We start from the raw sequence: 13,365 nt of genomic DNA, 5'->3' as shown, positions 1-13,365 counted from the left end.
TAGGACTCTTTACTCACTATGGACTATGTAATGCCTGGTCCACCTGGCTGAACACTACAGGAAATGGAGATGTCTCTGAGTGTGAGCTCATCAAATGTGTGAAACTGCTGCTGTGAGTGCATGGGCTTATACTGCCCTCATCTTCTTCTCCTAGCAAAAGATAGAATTGGTAGATTTAGCACCTGAGGTCAGGTCCTCAAGGGGAATAACTTCAAGTGAGCTGTAAGCACAAAAGTGAAAGATCTGGTCTATGGACTGTGTAAAATGTTGTCCCATGTCAAAATATTATGCTACTAGAACTGAAGACCAAGCTGACATGGAGTTTGTGGTCTAACAACTCTTTCAAAAAAATTCAGAGGGATTTTTATCACCCCAACAATTTTACATTTTTGGCACGTCCATAAAATATTGACATTACCTACACATCTTTTGACTAGTGATATATTTATTATAAATTTATAATTAAACATAGCTTATATATGAGCATCATGATCCCCAAATACATCTCATTTACCAGTCTGAAACCATATAAATTTTCAAACAGATTTAGCTCACTGCATTATTCAGGAAGGAAATATATGAGTCTGTTTAACTGATGTTCCTTACATGCCAAATAATGTAAATACTGTAAGCATGCAAGTTAATGCAAAATGAAAAGTCATATTTAAATAATATGTGCCTGAAAGAAACAAAGAAAGTAAAAATCACTTTTTTATTTCAAAATAGCTTAGGTATAAGAATGATTTAAATGTTGACACAATAACACAAACAGAAATAGTCTCACTGACCAAGCTTAGTGTAAAGAAGTCTATAAAATACTTATCTATTTTACATTACATATGCACATATAGTTATTTTCAAATAACTGTGTGTATGTGTATATGTAATGTAAAATACACGTGTATTTTTAGACTTCAAAAATTATACAGATAATTTCTGTACAAATAGACATAAATATATATATGTATGTACAAAGTACTTCAAGAAATTTTAACACTGCAATTTGAAATTTAAAAGATTAGCAGATAAATTTGTCCTCTAAGTTTACTACATGATCTTACAAATGACTTATGAAATACACAAAACTATGAAAAATATCAATAATTACAGACATCTGTCAAGTGAAACACAACCCTGATGTCAAGCTAGGCAAGCTGCTTACACAGCTCATATTTTACTCAGTCACAGCACACTTGAAAGAGTACGGCAATTTTTATTGGTTATTATCATATCTAGCAAATGAAATTTTATTTTACTGATACTGAAAACTAATGCTAAGCAATGTGGTTCCATAATGCAAGATGGACTGAGAAAAATATGTATAAACAGTAAATAAAGATACTGGGAAGACAGATACCAAATATTCCACAGTAGAAAGTGCCTGCCTCTAGTGTTGATAAGGCAGATCGCCTTCCCCACCATCCCCTTTACTTGCCAGTCACTTCAGCTGAGCAAAGCACTCTCAGATCCACCCAGAGACTCCTGACCTTCGGGAAAACTTCATTTTTTACTCATCTTCTGAGCCCTTACCAAATCTACCTATGTATTTTTCACCTCCATCCTTTTTAGCCAGTTGTGTGTACCTTCCATTCTGTCCTGGTTCCAGCAGAAGGAGCTTCCATTCTGCTCCTGGCTGCTTGGCTCAGCAGTTTGATGAGCAAGACAGAGCCACGGTAACACCCAGAACACCTGATAAACTCTGAAAGCCAGGGGACAATGGCACAGGCATTTTCTAAACATTTTATAAACATGTACAACTTCAGAGAATCACCTGAGATTGGTATGGTGAGGAAGAGACCTTAAAGCTCATCCCATTCCAAATCCTGCCATGGCAGGGACACCTTCCACTATCCCAGGTTGTTCCAAGCCCTGTTCAACCTGGCCTTGGACACTGCCAGGGATGGAGCAGCCCCAGGCAGCCCCTGCAACATTTCTTCTTAAAATTTAACCTGTTCCTGCTCTCTGACAGTCTGAAGCCATTTCCCTGTCCTGCCACATTGCCCTTGCCAAGGCTCAGCAGCATCCCAGGTTTTTCATGCACATCATGAATGCCTAAAGTCTGCCGAGAGCAGAATGCCAAACAGAGCCCCTGGTTTGGTTCCCATTGCAGCTTTGCAGCGTCCTGCATGCTCTGAGAGCTCCTCAGAGAGCAGAGTTACTGCACAGGGGGCATTGTGCATCAGCCCTGCCAGCATTCGATCACTATTGATGGAACTCAAACCAAAGTGTCCTCTGGAAGGTGAAAAGCTCTGTAATCTACAACTTTTCCCTTGCTGAACAGCTTCATCACAATTATTATTCTAAGAATATAAATAAAACTATTACAAATAGTATTTATAATCTTCTATTAACTATTAGAATCTAGATATTCTTCAACAGTCTTTTATCCTACTTTCTAAGACCAAATGGTTCATGCAGCACTCAGAATCAATTCAAGAACTGTTATTTGAAGCAGTTATTTTTCTTCAAAAGTTTACTTGATATTCTCCAAACTGTTAAGGAGAAAGATATATCAGAGAAGGATAAAATAGATTATACCATGGGCTTAATCCCTTTTTCTTTCTAATAGTTTTTTGCATTCAAAAATCTGTTTGCAGTGTACTTAACATCTTACATATAAATAAAACCAGATTACATCATTATGCTAATCTCTGTAAACCCCATCTAAAGCTTGTTTGTAGGTAAGACCTTTGCAGATTAGGAAACTCAAATTTAAAGATCCAAACACTGATTTATTTTTCTTGTCCATGTCAGAAAACGAACAGAATAGATGATGGAAACAAAACTATTATTGTCCTTTGTAGTGAATTAGGGGCAAATACTTGAAAACTGACCAAAAACCAGTCTGTATATATAAACTTAAGGAATGAAAGGTTCTGATTATTGATGAGCAAAATATGAAAGCAATTCACACTGCTGCATTCAAGAAGCAGCTGAGGTGCAGAGCAGGGTGAGGTGTCATGGAAAGCTGTATTGCTGCTTGCTTGGTACCTGATAGATGAATTCCAGTTCTGCTAATTCCAGCTGGCACACTGGACTTGGAAGCACAAGAGCAGGAGAGCTCTCATGACCCAAACCCACAGCACTTGGGATAAAACAATTTACAAATTGTCTGTCAGGTGTCTGTCTGCCTCCATTCTTTCAGAAATCATGCAGAATCCCCAGCTACAGCTACCCAAAAGTACTTCCTTTTCTGTGTGAATTTCCTAAAATCCTCATGATTCACCTCATGTCAGCAGTATGAGAAGCCAGTAACAGTGACAGAAAACCAAGTTCAGATAACAATATAAAAACTGGCATTAAGACTGGAACACCATTACCTCTTGAGGTTGCTGACAGTCTGGTCAGAGAGAAAGTCAGATTAACTTTGCCAAGCACTACTCTGGGGAGTTTTGAGAAAACTCAGAGAAAAAAAATTAAAATAATCTTTAATCTTTACAACTACTGTTTTATACTTGTTTACTTGTAAACTTTTACAAGAAAAGTGTTGTTCTTAATTAACCAATGGTGTGAGAGGGATTAACTAAGGACCAGTCAGGTCCAGCTTTCTCAGAACAGTCTATAAAAAAAATGTGATGTATAATAAACTTCACATTTACCTTCTGAGACAAGTCTGTGTCACCTTATTCAACTGTCCCTAATATGAGAGCAACAACTTCTGTCATATAAGTGCTCTATCAAAAACTCATGGAAATTATTAATCTTCTATACAGCCCACATGAGTTTCATAGTGTAAATTCATTCTGATCCATCACTCCTTATCTGTATTTTCTTTAGCCCTTTGGAAAGCTCTGCAACAGGCACACTAAGTGCAAGACCTAAACTAAACTTAAGAGATGTGGGAGGCTTACAGGTTCTTGTTTTAATTACATTACATGTCTTTAAGTAGAAAGCAATTTAGTCTGAAGTGGCACTTATGCACCCTTCCTTTACAGCCTCCCAGCAACACTGCTGGTTAAAATCTTAGCATTCAATATGTCCTGGTTTCATAGTTTAAGCAGAAAAAAATGAGGTAAACATTTTTATTTTCATTATATAGCATAACATATGTCCAGTAAGCACCCTTTTTATTTACTACAATCAAAACCACTAACAATCAAAAAGCAATATTTTTTTTTTTACCCTATGATTGGTTCATTGAAAGGACCACCCACAATGTTATGAAATTAAAGGTTTCGAACTGTAGGAAACATCACAACATTCTAACATCACATTGTCAACATGCAGGAGAACTGTCACTGTTTAATCCAAGTTAACAAGAATGCCAAGCACTTACATTTAATTAAAGTTATACATCATTTTAGATAATTAGAAATAATTATGAATAATTACCATTGTAAATAAGGCAAATAATAATATTTTAACTGAAATGTGAAGTCTGAATTCAAAAACCCAAAATAAACTCCTGGGAATGCAAATGCACCATTATGCAAACTGTTTTCTTTAAGTATGATATAATTTATGTAATGAAATAAATCTATGCTGTTAAAATATTTAGCAGAACTGAGAATAATGAGTAGAGATAGGATTAGTTTAATTAGTTTACTGAAATGGAGTTTTTATAGTGGCTAAGTGTGATATATTAGCTTTTGTCACTTGGAATAAAAAAAGAGGTAATTAGTTCTCATTCAAATATATTCTTTTCTTTGAAGAAGGAATTGTAATATTTTAGCCTGCACAGTAGAAACTAATACATGGAGCATAAAACTTATCATCTTCATCCAAGAGTACATCTATGATAAATCAGAAGAAAACAAGAAAAAAATCAGCATTCAAGAAAGGAATCTTGAATAGATTTCACTTACACTGGTGCAACTCCACAGATTTAAATGAAATGACAACTCTCAAAGTACACAAGCTCCATCTTCATTTATCTCTGCCTAATTTAAGGGTTTGTGACAAATTTTGTCTCTCTACTCAGCAACCACTACTTTATTACCCAGAAAATCCTGTACTCTTGTCCTAAATCAAAGTTTTTATCAAAGTGACTCAAGATGACCAGGAGGAATGCCTTCTTCAGTAATATTTACTGTTGAGTCATAAACATGTCTATCGAAAGGTCAGAAGCAAATTTTATCTCTGTAAAAATAGGAAAAAAGAAACAACACCAGGTATCCTTTTATAGACTAAGCATTATTTCAGCACCAGAAAATTGCTTAATGGCAATTTCTTACATTTCTGAAGACAACTGTATGGAACATATTTAACAAGGAATACGCAGAAAATAATGTATCCATCTTTTCCAAGAAAATCTGAATTTTCTCCTCTAAGAACATTCTCTTCTTTACTGCAATCAAGCAACATAAATGTATTTAAACTACATTCTAAAGGCCTAAGAAATTAACCCTCTAACAACTGAACATGTGCTCACAAAAAACTTGAACCAAAACAAAAAACCCATCCAAAGAAACCCCCTGTGGTAACACACAGATGGGAGCATGAGGAATACAGAGAAATGAAAGTCTTGCAAAGCAATTGATATATTTTTCAGTTAATAAAATAAAGAAATTATGAATGGACCAAATTAATTTTATTTTAAATAAACACTCAGGAAAATGAAACCCTCTGCTTCAGCATACTGAAAAGCCCCAGGCATTGGTATAATAACAGGCCATGTATCATTTAATCTTTGATTTTTTTTGGAACAGAATTGTTGCATATGCAGGAGCTATTTAGAATCCTGGATTAGAGAGTTTGAATGATTCCATATACAAGCTTAAAAGAGCTCCAATATTGAAATACAGCATGTCAACCACAAAAAGAGATTTGCTCTCCCTTTTTTTATATGTCCCAGCCATACAGCCTCAGACACAGCACCTCAGCCAGAAGTTCATAGTAATTATGAGAAGATAAGAAATGCACCTTGTCCTCAGGTCCAGCTGCAGTATTTAGGCTGATTGTTTGGACTGAACAATAACATGAACAACTGAGCTCTGCAGGGCATGGGGAACATCAAAGCCACACAAAGCCCTCACTCTCCATGTTTTTGTCAATATTTCCTCCTTGTATCTCACCACCCTCAGACATCACCTCCCAGGTGATTTTGGAAATAAACTCTGTACTTCAGAAGTGCCCAACTTTGGCTTTTTTAAAAGATCCTGATATTTTTACTTGAGGCAAGTTGTCCTATTGCTGTTAAGAAAGGGTGATTAATGCATCTGAGAAAACCACCACTCTATTGCTAATTGGCAAGCTGAAATATAGAAAACTACATCATGCGCTGCTGCTGCTGATGTTCCTCAGCCTGGAAGTATGCTGCTTCTGAACACATTGTGCAGGGCCCAGAAACTGATAATCCATGTATTACATTGATCTTCTATTCTTAGATTATATGAAAAGCTGCAGTAAAACAGTATTTGGAATTCTAAAACTCACTGATATCAAAATGAAGAGTGGAGGAGAACTGTACAATTTGATTCGCATCTTTTAATTGTAAAGTCTGAACAATAAATTCCAAAGAAATTAACTTGCTGCATGATCTAATGAAGAAAATCAAATCAGAAATGATTTAATAAAACCAAAGCACACAGTTTGGTACCCAAGAGACTGATACATTATTCATAAAGTTGCCACATTTGGTCATTAGGTCAAATTTATTAACTAAGTAGTAAGCTATTCTGAGAACTGGCTATGAAGCCAGGAGATGTTACACATGAGCAGGAAGTACAGAAAAATATTTTTTGCCTGTTTTCTAAGTTATAATAATTGATTTTTTATGGTTTGTATGAAGCTATAGCCAGACTGAAGACTAAAGAGGTGTATTTGGTTTTCTAGACATGCTTCCCTGTTATACTCATCTCATCTCAGTCCCCCCACTTCCCAAGGAAAAATACAATGGGCTTTGGATATCGGCAGCAAAAATGCTGAAATCTCTAGAAAGGCACAGGAGGATTGGGGGTTTTAGAATGGGGATTCAGGGGGGCAAGATGGAGGGATCTGGGTGTGTCCTGCCTTTCTTCTTCTTGGCCTCCATCTCCTGCTGTGATGGTGGCACTTTTAGATTGGTTCAGAGTAGAAGCTCACTGTCTAACACAGGTGATAGGTATTTGAAAGTAATTTAAAATATTGTAGACATAGTTTTAGTATAAAGACATAACACTGCCCCAGGGGCAGGCAGAGTGCCTCTGTCTTGCTGAACAGACCTTGGCAGGACAGGAGAAAGAATTTTATAGATAAGATACAATAAGAATTTTTATAGATAAGTAACACCCTTGAGACCAAGAAATGAAGAGCCCTGACTCCTTCTTCAAGTGCCAGGCTGGGAAAAGAGACTTTCTAACATATCTCAGGCTCACTGTGACCAGCTAGAGATCCCAACACTCTTCCTCATGGAGTGCACAGGGATAAGGGTGGAGTTTCAGAGTGACCAATGCTCTGAAAATAATGACAGAGAGGTGTCCAGGACAGGTGACCTGTTGAGAGGCTCCATTTCTGTCTGCTAAAGGGGTGAAGAACCAGCCTGGCCAGGAGCAGAGGTGCTGCTCCACTCCCTTCTCCCAGCACTGACCAGCACCTAGGGGCACAATTGCACCATTCCTTTGGGAATTGCACCATTCCTCTGAGAATTGCATCATTCCTCTGAGGCTCTGAGACATCCTCGCAGCTCTGTCCTCATGACCTCACAGGGTTTGTACACCTCATGGTGCCAGAAGCAGCTGAACTTCTGTGCTGTGCCAGAAGGGAAGGCTAAAATTCCTCCCGTGGCAACAGCGACGAAAGAAAAAAAGAAAGTGAGCAAGACACAATGAAGTGAACCTCTGCAAAAAATAAATGCTCAACTGTTTTAAACATTCAGTTGACAGCTAGTAAATTCCTTTCAACACTTTTTTAATGCAAAGAATTAAATTTTGGGGGGCAGAATTCTTACCAGCTTAGCAGCTCTACCTGCACCTGCACCCACGTGTTGGAGAACAAGTGGGTTTCTTTCTCCCAGGAATAAATACATCCTGTTTCTTAAAACAGATCACCTACACAGTCTATTTTGGGAAGCTTGTCAACACAAACACTTTCTCTGTGTTAAAAAGAACAACTTTTCACCCTCAGGAAACCCACCCAAAGTTTGGGACTCAGGCACAAAGAGAATGGGGTCACCTTGGGGGAATTGGTTGAGTGTATCAGTGAGTTATGGACACCCAAAAGGTTTCTGCACTACCAACACCCTTTTGACTCATTAAAAAGTCCTGCATTATCCCATGTAATACAATTTTAGAACAAGAAGCTACATGATGATGGCAAAACTCCACTGGGGCAGCCTGCTCCTGCCATCAAAGACCAGTTCTCGACTGTACCTAAATAAATTACATTTTGTTTCAGTTTTTCTTTTGTTTTTCTCTCTGGTAGAAGAAGAAAGGATGTGTCTCCAGACACAGCCTGGCAGTAAATCACAGGCAAAACACCACCTAGGCTGACAGAAGCATCTGATGTTCCTGCACAGGCTCTATTCAGCGCAGTGTGATGGAAATTCCAGTGTTACACAGGGTTATGGCACCTCCCTCAGCGACAATAATGCACTTTATGGCTTGAAAAACCCAAATTGATACACACCACCACAAGATGTCTGATTATATGAACATATATCAAGTGGATACTGACACAACATTGACAAGACAGTAATTTCTTCAATTTAGCCAAGCTCTAAGAGAAATCCCATATAATCAAAGTACATTCTTGTGGGGTTTTTCCCAGATACATATATTTATATCTATTTCATTGTAAAAAATATAATAATATGATCACACCAAGCTTTATCCAAGTGTGTATTTTTTGTCCATAAATCTGCACACAATGCAGACACCAAGAAACAAATACTAAGCATATGTTTGTTACATTATTCTCAGCATTCTGATAAACAAGAAAAGGTTGATATATAATCCAGTGTGGCTGTTGGAACAAAACACATGGACTCTGAAGAGGTATTAGAGGTTTAAGGTCAGACAAAGATTACAGGAGCCCTTTCTAGCCCATGTGTTGTATGGGAAAAACCAGTTGAGCTACACTAAAATCACATCTCTTATCTGGAGTTTATTCTGTATTCATACCCTTTCTTTTAAGATTATGAAAGGAACTGATTCAGCACTTTTAATAACTGCTAGAGCAGAATCGCTCAAAGAACCCAATTTTCTGTGAACAATTGTACAATGAAATTCAGTGTAATGTAAGGAGTGCCACAGTATCTCCAAACCTCTTAAATAAATAACCAGAATACTAAACTACCATTTTCTCTTCCCAAATTTTACTGTGTTAAGATACACTAAAGCTGAGAAGAGACACCAAGTGATAGAGTGATGGGCTGAAGAAAACAAACCATCCTCTAGCTAATGCAACTTGCATGTAAAAGGGGAAATAAAATAATTACTTTAAAAGCTTTTCTTCAGGCACAGTCCATGCTTTCCCCTGAACAGCCATCAGTCACACAGATCCATTCTTCTGCTTGCCCACAGTTCTCAAATCAAGAGTCCAAGGATGGACCAGACTCCCATATATGAAAAGATCAAGGGGGAACAAAAAGCAACTTTTATCTGTGTGCCTCTTCATAGAGAAAACTGACAGCTCATACAACAAGATTTTAAACAGATTTCTTCTGGTTTGGGGTTTTTTTGTGCTAGGATTTCCATTCAGCACACAGACACCTCAAAGCACTTGCTGGGGTAATCGCACAGTTTTAGCCATGAGCAATGGAGCCCTCCCTTCACATATTATTTCAAACTACTTTTACTTACAAAAGCAACATAGTACAAGTTATTCATTTTCACTTGAAGCAATAATGCTCAGAATGACCAAATTCTTCAAGCAGTTGTTACTCAACTTTTAGAGTCTGTAAGGACTAGTGACATACCTAAAATATTTAAACTGCAACCATGCCTGGCTGCTCTACCAAACTCAGCATACCAACAATTTGTTTAAACCACAAATACACAACTCTTACACACTATTAAATGATTCCACTTTACATAGGCTGAAAATGTTTTCCTTAAAGAAACTTGTTCCAGCAATTAAACAAGAGTAAGGAAAATAAATTTTAACTAAGAGTTGGTTAAGAAAAATTAATGCCCATTTGGTCAAGAAATCAGTGGCTGATATACTGAATTTCAGACCCCTAAGAAATAAAAAAATAACATTATTATAATAACCTCATTAAAAAAAAAAAGGTAAAGAAAAAAGCTTCAAGTGCTATGTTTAGTTTTTAATCAACCTTGAGAAAAACTTGGCTTTTTAAGGGAATTTTATTTATCCTGATTTTAAAAACTTCCTTGTGTAAATTGATTGAACACAGCTGGGACAAATAAAGAAAAAGAATTACCCTGCTATTTTGCTGAGCTATGAAGTGACTGCCAGAGCTGCCAGTGACTGAGGAGAAAATCTGAGGGCCATTCCAGACTCTTGTAAAGCAGAACTTTTCCTTCATCACCGTGCAGGTGAGGGGAGAAGGGTGAGCTGCACATGGGCCAGGGCTCCCACACCTGCAGGGAGGCTCCTGGAAAGGTCCCTGCCCTGGATGTGCCTGCCTGGCTCCCTGCCCGTGCCATCTGCCCAGGTGGCACAGAGCCAGGCTCCAACTGCTGCCACCTCACCCAGTAACACCTCACTGAGGTTAGATGAAAAGTCCACTGACAGCTACACAGATTAAAAAAAAATCCAAAATCACTCTTTGGAGAATAAATTTAGCACGGTTTTCTCACAGCAAGCAAAAGGTTTAAGTTCCAAAGGAAAAAAAAACAACAAAAAACAAACAAAAAAATCAAAACAAAAATAAAAAAGAACCAAAACAACAAAAAAAACCCCAAAAACAAAACAACAAACCACACCCAAAAAACCCCCACCAAAAAGTCCAACCAAACAAAAACAGCAATAACAAAAAAACCTGACTCAATATGACCAGGAGGAATGCCTTCCTCAGTAATATTTACTGTTGAGTAAATGGATGCTACATGGATCTAGCAAATATACAAAAAACTGCAAAGTTATCTGGCAGTTTGAAAAAATATATACTATTATTCAATACTGTCTATTGAATATGTAGTTTAAAAAAATATATACTATTATTCAATACTGTATATTGAATATATAGTTTGAAAAAATATATACAATTTTTCAATACTATGTATTGAAAAATATATACTAAAAATACCCAACTTGCTCGCAAAGTTCTTTTGGGTCTTTTTTAGCATATATTTTTTCAATTCCTGTACCTATTAATAATTTGTGATTTAAGCCTGGAAGTAAAGATGAAGCTAAAGGTGATTCAGAAAGGATGATGTTGTATGTCCCTCCTCTTCCTCATATATATTTCCCAGGAAACCACAAATGAGTATCAGTGCTACTTTAGAGTCAGTGGTGGATTTCTGCCTAGGAGACAAAAACATCCCTTCCTACCAGCACCTATTATTTACTTTTCAGCGGAATTATAGCAAAGTTTGTTTCATTTCATGGAGCATTGCAGCAGCAGAAGAAAGACTGTGAATTCCAACCCACCACGTGCTTGTATCATTTTCCATCAGCAGAGCCAGAGCACAGATGCTCAGGATCCCTGGCACTGCTGAGATGCTGTCCTTTTCTGGATGGGTTTTCCTGGAAAGTTGTGTAGGCTGACAATCTGCAAGTCTGAGCATGAAGACAAAGACTAGAAAACAGCAAATATATTCCTGCTAGAAACTGCTTTTTTTTTAAAAAAAACCTACACGTTCTGTGGGACTGCTTTAGAAGAAATGTTCTCAAGTTTGCAGGTTTTGGACAAGGTTTATTTTGGGCAGCGTTTTGCTCAGCATACTTGTGACTATGCATATTGTAACTCTATAAAGAGAATCTAAAGAAAAGAAAAATCTGAAAAAATGTATATTTGACTGAAAAAAACCCAGCATACAAATGATCAGCCTACACAAAGGTGGTTATTTTCCCTTAGTTCACAATGAGCAAGCCTCAGATTTTATCAGGTCTTTTTAGAGGTATAAAAGTGCTGTTCAAACCTCAAATTAAAGGTCACATCACATTAATGCCACCAATCACCACCACTGGCACCTACATTTTATTTAAATTATATTTTTAACACAGGCAAAATGAAAACATTTAAATCAACACTATTTTAGAGGTAAAAAACCAAGCACTCCTACACAATTATCTTGCACACAGAACTAAGAACCCAATGCAAATGAAAAAAGGAGGAAATGTCTTTGCGTAAAATTTTAGAAGTCTGTCTAATTAGAAAATTTAGAAATCGTAATTTAGCAGTATATTATGTCTAGCATACCGGTGCATTATGTCCTATACTCCAAAATATATATTTTCATGTCTCTAAAGCCATATTTTATCTAAACTTACTAATACACAAATCCATTATGAACTTTGTAAAATCAAAATTTCTGAGCCTGCAGACAAATTCTGAGATCCTAATTTCATTACTCTAAAAGCAAATCTAAATCTTTGCAAAAATGCACATCACACAAAGTCTCTGATATCCCTCAATTCAAATGTCACATATTTGTGTATAAGGATCCTGATGGCTACATTGTAAGATTGCTAAATATTGTAATAGTTCTATATATTCCTTTTATTTCCTAATTACAAACAGCACTCATTTAGCATCAAGTACGGCTTAATTTCCAACTGCTGGAATAAGAAATTTCAATGTGAGTCCAGCATGAAAAAAAAATCCATTTAAAATTTTGTTTTCCCATTAATAACTGAACTTCCTTTTGCCCCAACAACTCTCAAATGTCAAATAACTAAATAACACAGCCACAATAATAGCCCCAAACCCAATAAAGAATAAAGTAGCCTTTCTTGCCTGTCAGAGGACCCCATTTTCTATTCTGAGCAGGCAAGCTGAAAGCACTGCTCTTCTGTCATTCCCTGACAGTTATAGACTAGCTCTGCACCTTATTAAAGATTAAGGCTTGCCCAGGCATTCTCTTTTGGCCATCTCCTGTCTGCAGCCCAGCATTTATTGCAGGGCAGCTGGAGATCAGCACCACACGTCCTGCCTGGAGAGAACACCCTGCCTGAGATGAGACTGCATAACCAAATGTCACCAAGGCATGCAAAAAGCACTCTCCATGGGAAAACACAATATTTCACTTTATTTAGTTGTTCTAGATAACCATGTCCTCTGGGTTACATATGCAAGCGATCTCTCTCATTTAGGTTATTTTTATTTTTTTGTAGAGTCTAAAAAATCAACTGAAACCTCTAACAGGCTGTCTTTTTGTGCTGAAAAGGAGATTTTTTTTTTCTTTGTTAAAAAAATTATGAACACAATTATGCAAGAGTTATGTAAGGCCCCATCGCGTGCAAACATTTGCTACCTGGTTTTGGTCTGATGCAAACATGTTACAGTGAAAATTCAGCAGGCTGAGCTACTGCACAAAATAT

The 13,365-nt window shown here is 37.0% G+C and overlaps 1 protein-coding gene across 38 annotated transcripts in view; it reads right to left on the bottom strand.

Moving 5' to 3' along the window:
* The window catches only part of RBFOX1 (RNA binding fox-1 homolog 1), a 1,152,005-nt gene that overhangs the window by 203,185 nt on the left and 935,455 nt on the right, over positions 1-13,365 (bottom strand). Inside the window, exon 3 of one of the 38 annotated variants that reach the window (XM_064725925.1) lies at positions 18-150. The exons of the other annotated variants lie outside the window; for them this stretch is intronic. The gene's annotated coding sequence lies outside the window, so the exon portion shown is untranslated. The remainder of the gene's footprint in view (positions 1-17; positions 151-13,365) is intronic. 38 annotated transcript variants of the gene reach the window in all.

Source organism: Zonotrichia leucophrys, chromosome 14, assembly GCF_028769735.1.
Source record: "Zonotrichia leucophrys gambelii isolate GWCS_2022_RI chromosome 14, RI_Zleu_2.0, whole genome shotgun sequence".
Classification (NCBI taxonomy): Eukaryota; Metazoa; Chordata; class Aves; order Passeriformes; family Passerellidae; genus Zonotrichia; species Zonotrichia leucophrys.
Note: the sequence above shows the minus strand (reverse complement) of the source record. Positions and strands in the feature narration are given on the sequence as shown.